General features: G+C 38.6%; 1 protein-coding gene across 3 annotated transcripts in view; it reads right to left on the reverse strand.

Annotated features, from left to right (window-relative positions):
* Positions 1-21,907, reverse strand: part of PPP2R3A (protein phosphatase 2 regulatory subunit B''alpha) — a 165,021-nt gene that overhangs the window by 125,610 nt on the left and 17,504 nt on the right. The window contains exon 2 of one of the 3 annotated variants that reach the window (XM_087430533.1): positions 11,060-11,215. The exons of 1 other annotated variant lie outside the window; for it this stretch is intronic. The gene's annotated coding sequence lies outside the window, so the exon portion shown is untranslated. Of the gene's footprint in view, positions 1-11,059; positions 11,249-21,907 lie in introns of all 3 variants that reach the window. One more of the 3 variants, XM_087430532.1, reaches the window with a different exon arrangement.

The following is a 21,907-nucleotide window of genomic DNA, read 5'->3' on the forward strand; positions in this document are numbered from 1 at the left end:
AGTGGTTAAGATCCGGTGCTCTCACCACCGTGGCCCAGGTTCGTTTCTCGGTCAGAGAACCACACCACCCATCTGTCAGCTGTCATACTGTGTCGGCTGCATGTTGCTGTGATACTGAAAGCTGTGCCACCAGTATTTCAAATACCAGCAGGGTCACCCATGGTAGACAGGTTTCGGCAGAGCTTCCAGACTAAGACAGACTAGAAGAAGGATGTAGCCACCCACTGCTGAAAACACTGGCCAGAAAACCCCCTGAATAACAGCTGAGCATTGTTTGATATAACGCCAGAAGGTGAGAGGGTGGTGCAAAAAGACCAAGCAGGGTGCTGCTCTGCTGTACACAGGGTTGCCAGGAGTCGGAATGGACTTGATGGCACTAACGACAAAGTGTAACTGAAGACCTGAATTTTAATAAAAAAATGTTAATTTTGAAATTATTTTAGACTCACGTAGAAGTTGCAAAGGTAATATAGGGAGTTTCTGTGTGCCCTTCCCTCAGTTTCCTCCAACAATAACATCCTACGTCACCACAGTACAATGATCAAAACCAGGAAATTGACATGGGTTCTATTAACTGAACTACAGACCTTATTCAGATTTCACTAGTTTTACATGCACTCACTCTTTCTTTCCTCCCTTCCCTCTATAGTAACTACCACCACAATCAGAATACAGAACTGTCCCATTACCCCTAAAATACCCCACATGTATCAATAGTTCCTTCCTTTCTATTGCTGAATAGTATTCCATTGTATGGATATACCACAGTCTGTTTACCCATTCACCCATTTAAGGATATTTATGTTGTTTCCAGTTTTTGGCTATTACAAATAAAGCTGCTGTGAATATAAGTGCACAGGTTTTTGCATGAACATACTTTTCATTTCTCTAGGGTAAATACCCACAAGCCTGATGGTCAGGTTGTACGTTAAGTATATCTTTATAAGAAACTGCCAAACTGTTTACCAGAGTGGCTATACTATTTTACATTCCCACCAGCAATGTATGAGAGATATGGTTAATTCCACATCCTCTTCAGCATTTGGGACTGTCAGTATTTTCTATTTTAGCCATTCTAATAGGTATGTAGTGTTATCTCACTGTGGCTTTAACTTACATTTCCCTAATAGCTAATGATGTTGAACATCTTTTCCTGTGCTTATTGACCAGCCCCGTATCTTCTTCAGAGGAGTGTTGTTGAAATCTTTTGCCCATTCTAATTAATTTTAACTTAAAAAGCCATCTGTGGCTAGTGGCTACCATATTAAACAGTGTAGTTCCAGAGAAGAGGAATGCAGCTTTCAAAAATTCTGAGACTTTAAAAGAAAACATGAAGAGCTGGCCTCGTGGCACAGTGGTTAAGTTCACATGCTCCACTTCAGCAGCCTGGGGTTCACAGGTTCAGATCCTGGGCTCGGACCTATGCACCGCTCATCAAGCCATGCTGTGGCTGGATCCCACATATAAAATAGAGGAAGATGGGCACAGATGTTAGCTCAGGGCCAATCTTCCTCAGGAAAAAAACAAAAAACAAAAAAAAAGAAAATATGAAGAAAAAAGATATGGCAAAAATGAAGATTGGTAGGTTTTAAAAATGCAATTTGATGAACTTGCCATAAGTAATCTTACTGAGAAAGAAAAGTGGTGGGAGGAAGAGTTAAAGAACTAATTACAAATTTAGGTCTTCAAGTAAGTTTTGAAGGGACATGAATAACACAGAGAGGGAGCATAGAACAAAGCAAAACACCAAGGGGGGGGGAAACAATTTCAATGAGAAGTTTACAATCTAAAATGATTTGAGTTTTTTTTTTTTTTTTTTTTTTAATGCCAAAGAAATGAAGATTACTTCCCTGGCATTTGGTTCAGATCTGTGGGTGTCGATTCTGCCTTTTTATTCAGACTATGATTTAATTGATGCCCAACTGTTCAGCTGGAATCTTAGACATGGAATCTAATCCAACTACTCTCAATCAGAGATACAATCTAACTGAGAACCACGATGCTATCTTGTGTCTCTAAGTGACAGCCAGGCTGCATGGGTCTGAATCCCTGCCCTGCCACTTTCACCTGTGTGGCCTTACAAAAGCTGGTTAACTTTTGTCAGCCTGTTTCACCTGCAAAACAGAGATAATAACAGTACCCATCTCATGAGGATTTAGCATGTCAAATGCTTAGAACAATCCCTAAGATACAGGAAATGCTCAATAACTGTTAGCTGTTATTGGTTAATTAACTCACCAAACATTTTCGACTACGAGCCAGGCCCTGAGAGAATGATGCTGAATAATTCATTGTGACGGCCCTCAGTGCGCTTCCTGTTTAATGAGGACAATGAGAGGCAAGCACAGTGGGCAGAGGAGCACTAAGGTGGGGCTTCTGTTCTCCCCCATTTGCTCTCACAATTAATACATGTTCTTTTCAGAAAAGTTAGAAAATATTCTTAAGTAAAAAACATTTTAATTACCAATATCGCCATTCATAAACAATTGTTAATATTTTTATGGATATATATCCTGACATATTCTTATGAAAATTTATAAATAGTTTTTAAAAAAATTGGACCACACTATTTATTTATTTTTTTTGGTGAGGACGATTAGCCCTGAGCTGCCATCCACTGCCAATCCTCTTCTTTTTGCTGAGGAAGATTGGCCCCAAGCTATCATCGGTGCCCATCTTCCTCTACTTGATATGTGGGATGCCTTCCACAGCATGGCTTAATAAGCAGTGTGCAGGTCTGCACCCAGGATCCGAACCTGTGAACGGGCCGCCAAAGCGGAACACTCGAACCCACCTGCTACGCCACCGTGCTGGCCCCAACACACTATATATTTTACAAGTTACTTTAAATTAGTACTATCTCATGATTATACTTCCATGTCAAAACATATCTAGATCCTTTTAATGGATACATAATATTCTATTATATGGATAAAATAATTTATTTAGCCATCTGCTATCGTTAGATATTTAGATTATTTACCCTTTTGTTTTAAAATAAACAGTGATATACATACACTTTACATAGTTGTCCAGTTATTTTCTTAGGATATATTCCAAGCAGTAGAATGCTGAGTCAATAGGGGTATGTGTATGCATACACTTTTTAAAGGTTCTTAGATACACAGAGTCAACCTATCCTTCAGAAAAATGACAAATTTATTCTCCCAACAGCAGGGTAGGAGTAGGCCCATTTCCCATGTTCTCCTTGAGTAGTACCACTCCTTAAATCTTTGCTAATTTGATGGATGAAAAAATGGAAGTGCAATGTTTTAATCCGTGCCTGAACAGCTTTTTATTTATCTAGTAGACATTTTGTGTTATTCATTTGTGAAGCCTTTCTTCATGTCCTTTGTCCATTCTGAAAGAGAGCATCTAAATCAGACTGAAGAGTCAGGAAAGGCTTCCCAAAATAAGGGACGTATGTACCTAGTTTGGAAGGATTAAAACTACTTCTACTGAGAATTAGTTAGACAAAAAGGAAGGGAAGAATACTCTAGGTAGAGGGAAACACATATGTGAAGGCACAGAGGCCTCAGATAGGACAATGAGTTCAGAACTACAAGTAGTTCCAGCTGATTTCCCTGGGAGGAGTGTACAAACAAGCAAGAGGGGAGGAAACCAGAGCAGTGGGAACTAGACCACAGACTGCCTTGTGTGCTATACTAAGGAGTCTGAACTTCATTCTGAAAACTACGGGAATAACAAAGACTTTTAGGCTGGGGCATAACATTATGAGACTTATGTTTTAGAAAGATCATTCTAGCAGCTGAGTGGAGGCATGGAAATCAATTAGGAGGCACTTCGTGCAAGAAGTGGTGAGAACCTAAACCAAGTAGGTGGCAGTAGTTAACAACTGCCACCAGTATTTAACACTGATTAAACAGTCAAGGAGGAAGAATTCACAAAACAGGAGGAGCAGAAAGTTAAGAGGGAGGAATCTCGGGTTTCAGGCTTGGGTATCTGGGGACTAGTATTGCTACTCCCAACACAGACTTTTTGTTTTTCTTTTATGGGAGGTGGCCATAGAAAAGATAAAGAGTTTTATTCTGAACATGTTGTTTGAAGAGGTACCTGTGGAGTATCCATGTGGTGAAGACTGGATGAAATATGAATATAAACACCTGGAGGTCAGCAGAAAGATCTGGAATGGAGATGCAGCCCTGAGAGGTGACTCAGGGTGAGTGCATAAAGTGAGAAGAGCTCTGGGCTGAAGACAGAGCTGGGGACCGCTGACATTTCTGGGTTAAAGAGAGGAAAAGAATTTTTAGCCTAGGAAGGAAGAGCCAATAAGGTAACGCAGAAAGCAGGAGAAAGCAGTTTTACTGAGGCTGAAGGAGAGACTTTCAAAATGGAGGTCAATAGTGTTGGATGCCGCTGAGAGGTCAAGGAAAAACAAAAATTACCCACTGGATTTGCCAATATGAAGATCACTGGTAACCTTAGCAAGTGTGATTTCAAAAAAATCCCCAAGACTATGAGATAGTCCCAAAGACTATGTATGTACAAGACTGATATATAATTAAAAATATCTATCAACATAAGTGTAAAAGAACTCTTTCAATAAGAAATTTCTAAATGATAAGAAGCATTGTATCATAATTTGAGTTTTTTCTTTCTTAATGGCACATGCAGCTGATCTAGTAGTTAAGATTTGACGCTCTGGGGCCGGCCCCATGGCTTAGCGGTTAAGTGCGTGCGCTCCGCTGCTGGCGGCCCGGGTTCGGATCCTGGGCGCGCACCGACACACCGCTTCTCTGGCCATGCTGAGGCCACGTCCCACATACAGCAACTAGAAGGATGTGCAGCTATGACATACAACTATCTACTGGGGCTTTGGGAGGAAAAAATAAATAAATAAAATCTTTAAAAAAAAAAAAAACAAAAAGATTTGGCGCTCTGACCACAGTGGCCTGGATTTGTTTCCTGGTCAGGGAACCACACCACCCATCTGTCGGCTGTCATACTTTGGTGGCTGTGTGTTGTTATGATGCTGAAAGCTATGCCACGGGTATTTCAAATACCAGCAGGGTCACCCATGGTGGACAGGTTTCAGTGGAGCTTCCAGACTAGATAGACTAGGAAGAAGGACCTGGCCACCCACTGCTGAAAAAATTGACCATGAAAACCCTATGAATAGCAATGGAGCACTGTCTGATACAGCACTGGGAGGTGAGAAGATGGCGCAATAAGACTGGGCAGGCTTCAGCTCTGCTGTACACACGGGTGCTAGGAGTCGGAATCGATTAGATGGCACAAACAACAAAATGGCACATAAAATAATGAAGTGTTTTACAATCTTTGATTTGATGCAATATAGTACAATTTTTCAATCAGTCTAAACATCTGTTGTATCGGAGTAGGAGAGCAGAGCAGAATATAATAGATTTCACATAGTTAATTATTCTGGACGATTATACTTATTCCACCTCAGGTCTTGCTGCATGCTGCTTGCCTATCCCCCAAGCCTTTTGTCTCTCCTAAGTTCTCTCATCCCTGCGAAGAGCTAGAAGTCTGTTTTCCAAATTTCTGCCTAAGTGGTTCATATGCAACTTCAGAGTTCATTCAACACTTATTATCACTTCCACTTTAAGCAGTTTACGATTACTCTAACAAGTGCTTTCCAGTGGCTCCTGGTATTCCTCCATAGTAAACTTTTATATAGCCACTGCTGATGAAGTGGATTTGTTGTGAAACAAAGGTACAGAAGCAGCAGACAAGAAAAGTCAGGAGGGAGAGAACTGGATTTTGAAAAATAAGAGCCTTAACAGGTGAAAAAGAGATTAAACTGGACCTTATAAGCAAAAAGGAATTCTACACAGGCCACAGAGCTATGAAAAGGCCTGTGTGTTTGGAAAATTATAAGGAGTCTGGCATTGCTGAAGTTGAAATGTGCAGTATAGATTTTACAGTTTTAAGGTCTCCTCCAAACAGTAAGAACAAAAATAGGAACGTAAACTCCATATTCAAAGAACCTAGGAGACATCTGTAACCCCAAATCACTATACATAAAGATAGAAAACAACAGGAGGAATGATAAATGACTTAGCAGAGTACAGGAGGAAGGGATACTAACGGCAAGCAAACCAATTCACTCTGCACAACCCAAAAAAGGCGCAGGTTTGGAGGTACCAGGTATCAGAGAAAATGGACTAGGGTAGAGGACTGAACATAGCTAGTGGGATTGTTTGAGAGTCTGCAAAGTAACAGTCAGACCTCCCCATCTCCACTCCACAAACTCAGAAAATCATCCCTCCTTCCCCCTGCTCAAGCCAGGAAGTTTATTTGCTGGTAGAAAAAAACCAAACCAGAAAAGCACCAACCCCAGGGGCATCAGACACAGAGGGTGGTAAAGGACTGAAAATTGAGTAAAAGTCTACATTCTGAATAGTTAAGCCCACCAGCCCCCTTTCCCCTGCCCAGGTCTAGGTCACCAGAAACCAGGCTTATTACCTCCAGCTCTCAGCCTCCACTGCAGATTAAAGAATCCTTTTCAGGAGATTAGAAATCCCATCTAACCACATGATTGCCTTAAAGTGAAGCCCACTAATTGACAAATGGTACCCACAAATGGAGAGCTTCCTCTCAGCTTATGAGAGCCTCACTTTTATTTTAAATCAACTTTACTGATGTATAATTTACACACAATAAAAATGTACATATCAAGTGTACAGCCCAATGATATTTAACAAGAACCATGTAACCACTGCCTTAAAAAAGAACATTTACATCATCCTAAAACTATCCCTGTGCCCTTTACCAATCAACCCTTAACCCGCAATATCTAACAACTACTGATCTGGTTCCTATCCCTACAGATTAGTTTTGCCAGTTCTAGATCTTCATATGAATATAATCACATAATATGCATACTTTTCAGTCTGGCTTCTCTCACTTAGCACAATGGTTTTGAAATTCATCCACCTTACTGCATTTATCAGTTGTATATTTCCTTTTACTGCTTACTAGATATTCTATTACATGAATATACCAAAATTTGTCTTATCTATTCACCAGCTGATGAACATCTGGGTCGTTCCTAGTTTGGGCTATTATGAATTAAAGCTGCTATAAACATTCAAGTAAAAGTCTTTTTGAGGATTTGTGTTCTTTTGGGTAATTAACAATGGAATTACTGAGTCATGACAAGTGTACATTTAACTTTATAAAAACCTGTAAAACTGTTTTTCAAAGTGGTTCTACCATTTTACACTCTCATCAGTAACACTTGAGAGCTCTAGTGGCTCTACACCCTTTTAGATACTTGTCAGTTTCTTTCATTTTAGCCATTTTAGTGGATGTGAAGTGGTACCCCCTTGTGACTTTAATTTGCACTTCCCTGATGACTAATGATGTTGAGCATTTTTTCATATGCTTATTAACAATTCACATATCTTCTTTTGTGAAGTGTCTAGTCAAATCTTCCGGGTTATCTCTGATTATTGAGTTCTAAGCATTTATATATTTTAGATACAGATATTATCTCTTGGTCTGTGGCTTCCCTTTCCATTTTCTTAGCAGTAGCTTTTGAAGAGTAGGAGGTTTTAATCCTACTAATTTCTATTTATCCAATGAATCAATTTTTCTTTTATAGTTAATACATTTGTATCCTATCTTAAAATCTTAGCCTATCCCAAGGTCATGAAGATTTTTCTCTTAAGGCTTTTTTTTTGGTGGTTCTATAGTTTCAACTTTTAAGCATATTTAGGTCTATGATCTGTTTTGAATTAATTTTTACATATGGTATGAGGCTGAGTTTGAAGATCATTCAGCACCATTTGCTCAAAAGATTATCCTGTCCCCGTTGATTTACATTGGAGCCTTTGCTGAAAAACAAATGACCATATATATGAGCTTATTTCTGGATTCTCTATTTTTTTGTCTTTATATACCCCAATACCATTCTGGCTTAAGTACTATAGCTTTATAGTAACCCTTAAAATAGTAATGTAAATCTTCCATTTTTTTTCTTTTTTAGAATTGTTTTGGCTATTCTAGGTCCTTTGCACTTCCATATCAATATTGGAATCAGCTTGCCAATTTTCACAAAGAAAACCTGCTGGGATTGATCGCAATTTCATTGAATCTAAATCTCCATTTGGTGACAACAGAGATCTTAACAATATCAAGTCTCTAATCCATGAATATAGTATATCTCTCCATTTATTTAGATGCTCTTTAATTTCTCTCAGCAATGTTTGTAGGCCTTTCATTAAATTTATTCCCAAGTATTTCATGTTTTTTGATGTTAATGCAAATGGCATTTTTATTTTAATTTCATTTTTAATGTATTTTTTGCTAGTATATAAAAATACAGTTGATTTATGTATATTGATCTTGCCACTTTGATAAATTCACCTTTTTTCCTTTTAATAATTTGGTTTCTTTTTTGTGTGTGAGGAAGATTAGCCCTGAGCTAACATCTGATGCGAATCCTCCTCTTTTTGCTGAGGAAGATTGGCCCTGGGCTAACATCTGTGCTCATCTTCCTCTTCTTTATATGGGATGTCACCACAGCATGGCTTGACAAGCAGTGCATCGGTGCGCACCTGGGATCCGAACCTGTGAACCCTGGGCCACCAAAGCAGAGTGCGCGCACTTAACCGCTATGCCACCAGGCCAGCCCCTAAATTCACTTATTAATTATAGTATTTTTTTGGTAAATTCCTTGGGATTTTCTATATAGACAATCACGTTGTCTGAAAAGAGAGATAGTTTTACTTTTCCTTTCCAATATTTACTGCCTATTGCACTGGCTAGGATTTCCAGAACAATGCTGAATAGAAGTGGTGAGTTCTGAAATCCTTGCCTTGTACCTGATCTTAGGGAAAAGTATTCAGTCTTTCACCATTAATTATGATGATAGCTGCAGGTTATTTGCTAGATATTCTTTATTACATTGAGAAAGTTCTCTTCTATTTCTAGATTTTTGAGAGTTTTAAAAAAATCTCATATGGTTAATTTTGTCAAATACTTATTCTGCATCTATTAAGATGATCATATAATTTTTACTCTTTATTTGTGTTAATGTGGTGGAACAGGGGTGAGAAAACTGAAATTCTCATTAAGAAGCAAGACATAAAGTTTAAATTAATAAATGATCAATTTTCAATATACATGCATTTATAAATATGGAAGTAAATAATGAAAGAAACAGCCAAGAAAAAGTTGACAGCGGTTGTCTCTGAGGAGCAGGTCTAGTTGGGAGTGGAAACTGGTATTTTTAAAAAGCCTTTTAAGCACTGACACTTTAAATATGATAATTAATATATAATATTTGATAATAAATTTTAAAAATTAAAAATAGGTTCTAGGGAGATGTGAAGATGAGGCTGAGGCTGATTATTGTGTGCTAAGGCTAGGGAGCAAGGGTTTGGGGAGATAATGCAGCTTCAGGTATGGATTGTTTTGGTTGGGCATCCAGAAGAAGGTATTTCCCATGCAGATGGATATACGCAGCAGTGACGAGATAGGAGCTGAAAATAAAGATTTGGGAGTAAGCACCAGATAAAGGGTTTGTTGTTGTTGTTGTTGTTTGTTTTCTTGAGGGAGATTGGCCATGAGCAAACATCCGTTGCCAATCTTCCTCTTTTTGCTGAGGAAGATTGGCTCTGAGCTAACATTTGTGCCCATCTTCCTCTATTTTATACATGGGACACCGCCACAGCATGGTTTGATGAGCAGTGCATAGGTCCACGCCCGGGATCCGAACCTGTGAACCCTGGGCCGCCAAAGCAGAGCGTGCGAACCCAACCACTACACCACTGGGCCAGCCCCCAGATAAAGGTTTTAAAGCCACAAGAGTGGACAAGACTGAACATGCATAGAGTGAGAAAAGCGTCAAGGACCAAACTCTGAGGAAGGCTGGCATGCATGCATGGGGTGAAGGATGCAAGGAAGAAGACAGAGAATAAATTTTCAAAGGGCAGGAAGAGAACCAGCCAAATATGACATGGAAGTTAAGGGAGGAAAGTGTTTCATTCTTCCAACATGCTGAATTCCAAAGACTTTATATACCAACAAACATTAGAGCTATACTTTTTTTTTATAGGTGGTTCTTCCTAATTTCATGGAGAAATCTAGGAAGTTAGTAAAACCTAACAACATAAATGTAATGATGGAAAATAGAGAATGGTATTACACATATTTGTTATGTTGCTATTTATGTATTCTATTTCAGGAAACATCTGGAGCAGAGAGTATGAGGCAAAGAACTTCCACTGCTTATCTCAACTGCTGGAAGGGTTCAAGAAGAAAATGATCAACATAAATTGTAGAAGGAAAAGAAGATTGGTTGAATATCCATGTCACTTAGATAGGTCATTTGAAAACTAAGAAGAGAAAAAATTGTAGAAAAGTGCCTAAAAACTTTTTATTTAACAGATTACACAAGGTGTGATGATTCAGAAGTAATGAGTCATTTAGAAACAATAAAACTATCAGTTTGCCTGGAAAACACAGACACTCTTTGGTGTATGACTCAGTATGGAAACTGATCCCAAGAGAACAATTTAGAGGAATACAAAAACATATACCATAGAACTATTTGTAGGATACAAAAAAGAGACCTGGAATATTTTATTTGTTGTGTTCACTTCAAAAATCATCGAGAAAATAAATTAAGAAATCTCTTAGAAGGGAAGATTTTTCTTTTTTTTTTTTTAAATTTTTTTCTTTTTTTTTTTTTTTAATTTTATTTATTTATTTTTCCCCCAAAGCCCCAGTAGATAGTTGTATGTCATAGCTGCACATCCTTCTAGTTGCTGTATGTGGGACGCGGCCTCAGCATGGCCAGAGAAGCGGTGCGTCGGTGCGCGCCCGGGATCCGAACCTGGGCCGCCAGCAGTGGAGCGCGCGCACTTAACTGCTGAGCCACGGGGCCGGCCCAGAAGGGAAGATTTTTCTAATGCTCAAAGAAATTGTACACATTAACATGAAAGAACAATTAATGCTTTAGGTTTAGGGCTAATGTCTTAAGGAGACTAAAAGTGAAATAAGAACATCTCAGCAGCAGGCCTAATTTCAGCATATGGGAATTAGGAAGTGCTTAAAAACTTACTTTTATTTTTACTCCAGTGGAGAAACAGGATATGTGGCTGAGGGGAAAAGCACCAGGTGGGCAGTCAGGAGCTCCTCGATCCAGCTTCTGCTTCTGCACTGACCAGCTGAGTAAGTTGGTCAAGTCACTTCCCTCATTGGGATTTCTCCCTCTCTTCTGGAAAAATAGGACAAAAGATGGCTCTGGGGTCTAGGGAACATGAGAAAAGCAAACATTTTTTTCTTGGTTTGAATTAGGAAAAATATATTTTACTAGAGAATTATTTTGTATTATTTGATGTGGGAAGCACAATGAACTGCCTACTAATTTTAATGCATATATTTGCAAAACTACTGATTTTTCTGAGTACTGGCTCTGAAAGGAAAATCTGGAGGTTAAACTTTAAACATTTTATAATTTTTAAAAAACTTCTCTATTATATATTCCAAAACATCGACAATAGTTGTCTCTGTCTGCTGGTAGTATTTTAAGTTACTTCAATTCACATATTTTCCTTTTCTAAGTCTTTTTCTTATTTTGGAGGAGATCATATGAAAATCAATCATATCCTATAGATAAAATCATTTGGACAGTTTAGAAGAACATACACACAACACAGTTATTAAACATTTGAGTGCCACTATACACCATATACTCTTCAAGATGAGGGAACTACACATTCTATGATTTTGCCTCAAACAGCTTACAGCGTCAGTGGGCAGAGAGGATACCTAGCCTTTAATCAAGGAAGGCATCCCAGAGAGGAGGACTGCTGAGCCCAGTCCTGGAGTAAAGCAGTTGGCCGCAGAAAGGGAAAATGCCTTTGTGGACAAAGGGAGCAAGGCAGGAGGGGGCATGTGATGTGTGAAGAGCTACCACGAGTTTCATATTATTCCAGTGTCAAGTTTGAAGACAGGCTTCTAGGCGCTACAGCCAACAAGGTGGGGCAAAGGCAACATAGCATCAGAGAGCCCCTGAGAGGTTTCAACGGGGGGAGGAGGGGACCAGGTCAGATTTACACTGTAGACGTACCACTCCGTAGCACTGCAGAGGACAGACTTGGGGAAGCAAGACCAAGGCTGGGTATACCAGGGAGAAGGGCTCTGCAGAGTCCAGGGGAGAATCAGTGAGGCGATGAATCAAGGCAGCTGACAGGCCTAACCGACTAACCCAGGATCACAAATCTATGAGCAAGATCTGAACCTAAGTTTTTTATCTTTAAATCCTGTGCTTTTCTACATCCCTGTGCAAGCACATATTCTGGTCAAAGTTGACAACAGATCTTAAATTCATTTTCATTAAGTAAATTATGGATCTTTAAAAAAAAAGACGGTATTCATTAATGTATATCAAGTACCCAAAATGTTCAGGGCATTATAGAAAACAAGCAAAACGCCTGTCTTGTAGGAACTTATGGGATAAAAGAAATGAGACAAAAAAGAATACATCAATTCATTCAACAAGTATTTACTGAAGTCCTCCTGGGCCCTGATCACATTCTAGTGACAGTTCCTTTTAGAACATAATTTTTATATCCTCCTTTTCCTCCCTGACAAGTTCATTTTGGTACAAGTGAACGGAGAGGCTCTTCAGAGCCAAATGGGAAATTCTAGAAGATGACCAGGAACCTGGAGTAAAATAAACAGAAGAATGGGCCAGGGGAAAACGTGCTTGAATGGGACGATAAGAGAACAGGGAAAAATCCCAAAGGATGGCATGGATGGCAGTAAGCTGGGGAGGAGCCTAGAATTGCCTTCAACTTAGTTTGGATTGGACAGATCAGGGTTGTTGCTTATTTTTTTTGACAACAGTTTTAATCTTTGCAAAAGTTATGACTATAGAAATAACACATGCCTGCTGAAAAAAAAAAAAGAGGAAAACAAAGACCACACCTAGAGATAGTATCAATGTGAACATTTTTGTAAATGTTCTTTTGGCTTTAAACATACACATACACACAAAAAGACACAGGGATTTTTGTGAATATTTATTTTTTTTAACAAGAACGAGACAGTTTATTACTTGCTTTTTCCATTAATATAGGAAAACATCTTTCCTTGAAAATAAAAATCTACATCATACATCTTATATACATTGTGTGGATATACCAAATTTACTTATTCAATTCTCTACTAAGGCACATTAGGCTGTATGATAAGTAAGGTGTAGAAAAGAAGCAAACAGAAAGCAGATGATAAAACTGACTTTAGTTGTGGCAGCATTTTGAATACTCTAAAGGTGGAAAGAGGTAAGACATATGGAAGCTCATGAAATTTTAGTGTTCCAGACATAAGATGAATAATGTCTGAATCTGGAATTCTTTGTGGATGAAGAATTTCCAAAAGGGAAACAAACAAACAAAAAAGACGGCAACCCAACACACGCTAAAAATGAAGTAATTTCAAATCTTCACATCTGCAGAACAGATAGAATGTCAAAGAAAGCCTACTCAGACAACTAAAAGCAGTGAGTGGACTGCCAGGGAAAAACCAAGTGCCATTCTAGTGATCATCCGCAACTACAGCTTTCCAAGAAAGTGACAGAGCTCCCCAAATTGTGCTCTAACAGAAAGTGCACTGAGCCTTTCTTGTGACATGCTAGGTGGCCTTAAGACTTCATTCAAGTATCCTCTCTGGGCCTTGGGTGGGCTCTGTGAGTTACAAACTGCTTGTCTGAGTTCCCTCGGAAGCTGCCAATACTAGGCATTTCCCACTGCAACTGGAATAGCTCTGCTTTTATCTGTTTTATATATTGGATCTTCAAAAAATATTTTATTTGAAAAAATACAGTTCCACAGCTAAAAAAATTCTTAAAATTACAGGATTAAAGAAAATAATATTTACCCTCAGATTATCTGTTAATCACAAAGGTAAAAATGTAATTTCTAACAGAGGGATCTGAAAGTCACCACCTTAACACCACAGTTAAACTTAGCATCACTAATGGTGGGACAATCAGATAATATGTACTTCTTGATATGATGCAATGTGAAGACTGAAGTATCATTTACAAAGTTTTCTTGCCAAAAATATTTAGCTTTAATCAATCTTTTAGATCTAATGTCCAATTACAGGAAATACAGGCAATAGAGAAATAAGTTAAAAAATACCATGAGGAAATAGAAATTCATCATATGTATCCTGTAAGACCACTGGCCTGGTCTCTTCAATAAGTCAGTATCATGAGGGAAAAAGTACGTTTAGGTGGGTTGAGGGGGAAGGAAGTGGAAGGAACAACAATTATCAAGGCTCTGAGATGTGAGCATGTCTTGAACGTTTTATCAAGAGTGAGAACACCAGTGTGACTAGACTTTGACTTTTACTGAGTGAGATGGGAAGCTACTGAAGAATTTTGAGCAGAAAAATGACACGATCTGACTTTTTCTTTTGGTGAGGAAGATCAGCCCTGAGCTAACATCCAATGCCAATCTTCCTCTTTTTTCTGAGGAAGATTGGCCCTAGGCTAACATCCGTGCCCGTCTTCCTCTACTTTATATGGGACACCGCCACAGCATGGCATGACAAATGGTGCGTCGGTGGTGCCTGGGATCCGAACTTGCGAACCCCGCGCCACTGCAGCGGAGCATGCGCACTTAACTGCTATGCCACCAGACTGGCCCCGATCTGACTTACTTTTTAACAAGATCATTCTGGTTGCTCTGATGAGAACAGACTACAGGGTACAACAGTGGAAACAGGGAGACCAAAAAGGGGGCCAAATTTGCCTGGAATAATCCAGGCAAAAGATGATGCTGGCTTGGACCAGGTGGTAGCAGGGGAAGGGTGAAAAGTAGTCAGCTTCTGGGTATATTTTGAAATAAGAGTCAATGGGACAGATGTGTGGGTTTTGTAGAAAAGAGTGAGGTTGAGGATGAATCTAAGAGTTGACTTTTTAAAACTGCTGTTTTGTTTTTTTGTTTGAACAACTGGAAGAAGAGAACTGACAATCATTAAGACTGGGAAGACTGCAGAAAGAACAGATTTGTTGGTGGTAGAGGGAGTGGTGGTGATGAGGAAGGTCAGTAGTTGAGTTTTGGATGTTACTTTAGAGATGCCTATTAGATGTTCAAGAAAAGATGTGCAGAAAGCTATCGGAGAATTGAGTCTGGACTTCAGGGGAGAGATTGGGCTGATACAAATTTGAGAGTCATATTTAGAGCCTTGAGACCAAATGAGATCACCAAGGGAGTGACTACAGAAAGAAAAGAGAAGGAAATATATAGAAATATTTATTCTGTAATAAATCTTATTCTATAAGATTCTATAGAAATCTATTTCTATATAGGAATACAGAAAGAAATGTCCAAAGGCTGAGCCATGGGGCACTCAAACATGGAGAGCAGCGCTGTCCAATGGAACTTTCTGTGATGATGAAATATTTATATATCTGTGCCATTCAATAGGTATCCACTATTCACATGTGGTTACTGAGTACACGAAATATGGCTAATGCAACTGAATAATTGAAAATTTAATTTAAATAGCTGCATGAGCTAGTGGCTACAGTATTGGACAGTACAGACCTAGAGTTTAGGGAAGTGAAGAGGAATCAGCAGAGAAGACTGAAAAGAAGTGGCCAGAGAGGGAGGAATCGTGAGACAATTCTCCATGGGTCTCTCATGTTTCTGCATGTATTGCAAGCGAGGCACTGACTGTCTTGACAGCAATATGATATTTGCTTTGATATGACAGTTCTAGACTATCTTTTCAAGCATGTTTGTATAGCGAATAGCCTTGGAAGACTTGGTAGTGTCTCCCTCCAGAGCATAGAGTCACTGTCCAGTATAATAAAGATAATGTTCTCCTCTAGAACAAAGAGAAGGCATGCTTATTGCCCATTATAGAAGATTTAGGTTGTCTAAGATCAGGTTTCCTCTCTAATAACAACCCACCATGTGTGCAGGTGTAATCTGGCCCTCTTCACATTGCCTCAGAGGTAACTGGGGCATAGGGAACAGGTACAAAAATATGACTATTCTGGCTACTGCTCCTGCTGTAGGTAATAAACTGCCTTTTGTCTCTGATCCAGAAGTCTCATGTTTTCTATCACCATTCATGAAACTGGCAGGCTAACTTTTTAGCTTACAATAGGGTAAAATATTAGATCCTTCAATTCTTGACAAGTATCTTAGAATAAAGTGAAGAAAGTGTTTCAATGAAGACAGAGTGATTAACTCTGCTCCTGAATGTTAAGTCAGACAAGTACTGAGAAATGACAGATGTGGATATCACTTGGTAACTAATAAGAGAGGTTCTGATGAAATTGTAGAAGCAGAAATCTGACTGGCTTGAGTACAAAAAGGAATAGGAAGAGAAAAACTAGTCAAAGAATACAGACAACTATTTCAAGAAATTTTGCTGTGAAGTTAATTGAAATAAGGCAAAAGTTAGAGGGGAAAGTGGAGTTAACAAGCATTATTTTTAAGATAGGAGAAATAAAAGAATATTTTCATATATAGGAAAATGATTCAGAAGAGGGGAAAACTGATACAAGGGCAAGAATTACAAAGCACTCAGTTAGTTCTCTCACAGTAAGAGGAGAGGAAGAGTATATGGACACCACTGCAAGTAGTGGGTAGCGGTGGTGATGAAAGCTTGTGAAAGCTCCTCTTTTTCTATTTCTCTTCTGAAATAGGAAGCAAGATCATCAGTTGGAAGTCAACAGTAGGGAAGAGATGGTGAACATATAAGGAGATTGAAGACAAGCAATAGTCATCCAGAAGGAGATGAAACAGAGAAAATGACTGAGGAAATCAAGCATGATTGCCAGGCAACATTACGGGTCCACTTGAAGTTACGATCATTAATTTAACGCAAGCTCAGCAGCATGGTTTTACAGGCATGGAACAGGCAAAGAACTGGATTTAATCAGCACTGTGGTTTAGCCAGGTGAGGTTGCTGAAGTGAGAGAGAGGCAAAGGAATTGAGGATGTATGCAAGGGAGAGATGATAATGACTGATGATGGAATCTAAACCTTTCTCCTATCTCCTGAAATCCCAACCCTTCCACTGAGCCCTATGGGACTCATGGTTAGATGTCAGCAAAATCCCAATATCCTCTTCTCTGAAGCTTTCTTCAACTTCCTTTACTTTCTTATTTAAACTGAAACTAGGCTCTCCCCTGAGGACGCTGCTTTCCCTGTTGCCCTCTTAGATGATGACTCTTTTTCTCTTCCACACCTTTCAAACATGAGGCCTGGCAGATGCCCTTCTTGTTCTGCATTGCTGCTTCCAGTCCATTCTCCTGGCATCTCCCAAAATCCCCTGCATTGATCACATATCATTAGACTCTACCACGCACCACCCTTCCTTATTGCAGTATTTAAGGCTCCCCAAGGTCACTCCCTTTCATTCCTTGATTTTAGCTTTGGCTCACTGTCACTCCAACACTATTTCTGTTATAATTCCTATTGATTGCAACATCCAAATAGATAATCCATCTGATATCTTGGCCTCTTTGTTTCTTGACCTTTTCTCCACAATGATGATTATGTTGATCTTGTTTTCTACCCTGTCTCAGCCACTTTCTCCCATGATCATACCATAATCCTTTAGAACATTTAAAAGTATATTTTAATAACCACACATCTGAAGGAGTATCATTTATCAAAAATTGACTGGTGAGTTCAGAGTAAGACCACCCTCTGTAGGCTTCCACTGGCAGAGTCGAGGGAATGGTCATATATCACGCATAAGACCACCCTCTGCAGGAATTCATGCTACCATCATCAACAGATAATGAGAGAGACCAAAGAGAACTAGGCAGGCCTCCTTTTTGAGGTCTCTTCTCTTGGGCTTATATTCCTTACATGGTGGGGAGAGGTGTGTGTGAAGGGTTGGGGTAGAGGCAGAGGCATGCTGCTATGTTGACTGACCTTTCTTACACTGGGCTCTCAAAGGAAAGATTAACATTATTATACTATCATTTTTAAAGTACTTACATGCTAGGTATTGTGCTGAGCAATTAAATACATTACCTAATTTAATTTTTATGCCAACACTGAGGTTAGTGTTATCTCCACTTCACAGATGAGGAAACTGAGGCTAAAAAAAACTGGCCCATAGTACATACTTAGAAAGTGGAAAAACTGATTTGAGCCCAGGTTTCTCTAACATCAAAGCCTCTCTGTCATATACTATGTCCATATTAAGGCTAAAGGAGCTGGGGTAGTGAGTACCTGAGTTCTTGCCATAATTCCAGATTTCTCAACTTCTAGGGAAGGAATTGTCTCAAAATCTTAGTAGGCATAAGAAGAAGGAAGGGAGGGAGGGAGGGAGGGAGGAAGGAAGGGGGATAAGAAATCGATAGAACATTGGAGTCATTGTAGTTACTTGGATAGAAAGAACAAAAAGGTTTCTTTCTTTAACCCCAATTTTGTGTTTCAGAAGGCTTGAAAGCCTAATAAATTTATTAGTGAATGATGAAATTGTGACACATAAAATAGCCATAAAAAAGAAAATCATAACAGATTAAGTTAATGGAGTAAAATTTAAAGTTAGACTCTTAAAAACCAAAGAATAATGTGAATGCTACCTATCCGAACTTCGGACTATGAGTGTGTTACCAAACTTTATAAGCATAATTAAGACAATGACCTTGTTCAACAATAAAACTGACTGGGACATAATTAAAAGCATACTCACAAATGGTATCATATCCAGAAATAGAACTACATACAAGACATACCATAAAGCCAAGCATAAAACTTAATTTTTCTTTTTTAGAACAAGTGACCTGTGAGATTAAATCAACAGGAGGGAAATGGAAAGTGCAGAAGACTCTAACTGTGGAAGAGCTGCAAACATCAAGCCAAGAAAAAAAATTAACAGAAGAGTGAAATATGAGATTTGATTTGGAGAAAACATATAAATACAAAGATTGAGTGCAAAAGACTCTCCGAACAGAAGAAACTTAGAAATAATTTCCATTTATTCACAAAGTATTTATTAAGCATTTACAGTCTGCTATAGTTTTTCAGGAAGGGGATGATGGGATTCAGGTGGCAGTGTGATGGATCAGGGAAGCAGAAGTAGAGATAAGCCAGGAAGCTACTGCAATTTACTCATCCTCATGTCCCCAACATGTAGCCAGTGCACAGCATAAATAGTATTTTCTTAATGTATGAATTGTCAGATGCTGTGGAGCACCCCAAAATTCAACTGGTGTAGGGGAACAGGGCAAAAGCCTAATGGAAATATCTCTGGGTAAGAAGGATATGCAGATTATTTTGGGCTGACAATCTTCACAGTTTTCACATGTGTCCCTCAACAGAAGCCACTGCTTCCCCGTTTTTTAGTTTTCATCCTGGATAGAGCTTTGGGATCTTATTTCTGGGCCCTGATGCCCTCTATTTAATCAAGCTTGACATGTCTTAGGTGAGGTCTTATCACAAATAAGATCACGTATTTTATACTCCTCTCTTTTTTTTCAGAGCCAGGCCACCAACTAATCCCTTTTCAAACAAGTCTCTCTTATGTACTGAACAAGAGATGTCTCTACTTCTTAGAGACCTGCCTTGTCCACAGGCTAGATGGGACAACTCTGTATGTCACATGCTTTCCAATCCCTGGTCAAATTTAGTTGGGACACTGACTCAAGGTAGGCCAATCATATTTTCTCTCCAGGGTACTTGGAACTGAAGCACTGAAACACTGTCAATTAGCTGAGAGCTCTGGATCTTAAAGGTCCTATAGATTTGATGGCTAGGGCCACTGTTTTGGGGCATCCAGGATGAGTAATATGGCAGGAGAAGTTGGTGTTAAGAAAACAGAGCACACATGATAACAGAGAGAAAGAGAAACAGCAGCATGTTCAGTTTCCACGACGGCTGGCTGTACTTAATAAAACTGGAGTGAACTGATATATTCCCTGTGTATTTTTACTATAAACAACCTTTTTACTTGTATATCTTTAAGTGGATATTTATTCCTTAAAGCCAATGAATTTCTATGACACGCAAACATATAGCTTCATTGATTCTACTCATACATCTTCAGTCTCACTTTTTCTTTCAGATCTTGCTTTCATAATACGCTACCTCCTTCCCTCATTTGGTTTCTCTCTTCATTTAATAATCTTTAGCCAAAAAACCTTCATCATATATGTAATGGATACTTACTGTGGTTTTTTAGCCGCCCAGAATCTTTTGGACATTCTAATTTTTGATTATAATGAGGGCAGTTGAGCAATACATGTGCTCACCCACCTACTTTTAAGACCAAAGCAACAACATGGATTGAAAGGAGAAAATGATTACCCTTCTGAAAGTGAGCAGCAAATACTGTGCACTTCAGTTTAAGAGGCCATCATACGACATATCCTGTCTCTACACTCTGACGATGATACATGTCTTGTCCAGGCTGATCATTCTGGATCCAGGCCCACTCTGACATCAATCAGTACAATTTCAGTAATAAGGCCTACAATGTAGGTATTTCCCAACCTTTTTTGACTAATGAACTTTAAAAAGTAATACTGCAAACTTCCTTAGGAATTTAAAAAATCACTAAGAAAATTTTTGTATGACACATGATAAAGCAATGTTAAGTAAAAATGTTTTATCTTAGATCAGCATTTTATTAAAGATTTATTATAAAGTTCATGTGGCAAAGTCTTTAATTATACTGATAATATTTAGGACAAATTTTGACTTCTACTCACAGTAGATGAACTGTTTTATCAGGTAACAAAATCATATTTTGTCAAATGAAGTTGTCAAAAAATTAAAAGATAGATTTCCAACCAAATGTATTAAATTAAAAGATGGACTTAGCACCAAATGTATATTGAAATATAGGCTGAAGTTTAATTTGCGTTATAGCATACAAAATAAACAAACTGCTTTTATAGCCTGATACTTGGAATTCTTCCATTTTGAGCTTATAAAAATCAATGGCTTATTTTGAAAATTTGGAGGTTTAGTTTTTAAGTGTCAAGGTAGGAGAAACGGTTTCATGCTGCTCTTTGAGAGAAGTTCTCAGCAAACAATACATTATAGATCTTCATTGCCAATAAATGAAAAGCCAAATTGGATAGAATAACCCTATATATTTTCTTTTTCATATTTTCAAGTGTTTAAATCTCTCCTTTTCAGAATTTTAAATACCTAAACAGCATATGATTAATTATAATAAAATAAACATTCAGCTGTCTACAACACCAGTTGTATAGAAAGCTGAAAATGAATTCTTCTTACAGCAAACCTCTTCCTTACTTAATATCACATGGAGTCTTTCAATTGACAATCCATTTTAGAAATGAAAGCATCTTAATTTGATTAGGTCCCTTCTATATGTCATGAGATTCAATAGAGTATCTTTACCTTGCTATGGGTATTTGATGAACCAATTTGAAATTATTTTCTCTAGAGTGGTCTTAAGAATAGGAAATAGCAAATGTCAATTCTGTGCACATATAAGTAGATGTGTAACTTTAAACATAAGGCATGCGTGGCTAATGTTTCTACATTTATAATGATTTTTAAAAAAAAACACTTTATTTTGAAATAATTATAGATTTCAACAATTGCAAAGACAGTACAGAGAATTCCTTTATACTATTCACCCAGCTTCCTTTAATCATGTAATTTTTTTTTTAACTTTTTATTTATTTATTTCTTTCCCCCAAAGCCCCAGCAGATAGTTGCATGTCATAGCCGCACATCCTTCTAGCCGCTGCATGTGGGACGCGGCCCCAGCATGGCGGGAGAAGCAGCGCGTCAGTGCGCGCCCAGGATCTGAACCCGGGCCGCCAGCAGCGGAGCACGCGCACTTAACCGCTAAGCCACGGGCCAGCCCAATCATGTAATTTTTTAAGTACGAGAGACATCTTGATGTTTCATAAAAATTTTGATCAGAAGAATGCAACTTA

Source organism: Ceratotherium simum, chromosome 5, assembly GCF_057802395.1.
Source record: "Ceratotherium simum simum isolate JZ-2026a chromosome 5, ASM5780239v1, whole genome shotgun sequence".
Lineage (NCBI taxonomy): Eukaryota > Metazoa > Chordata > Mammalia > Perissodactyla > Rhinocerotidae > Ceratotherium > Ceratotherium simum.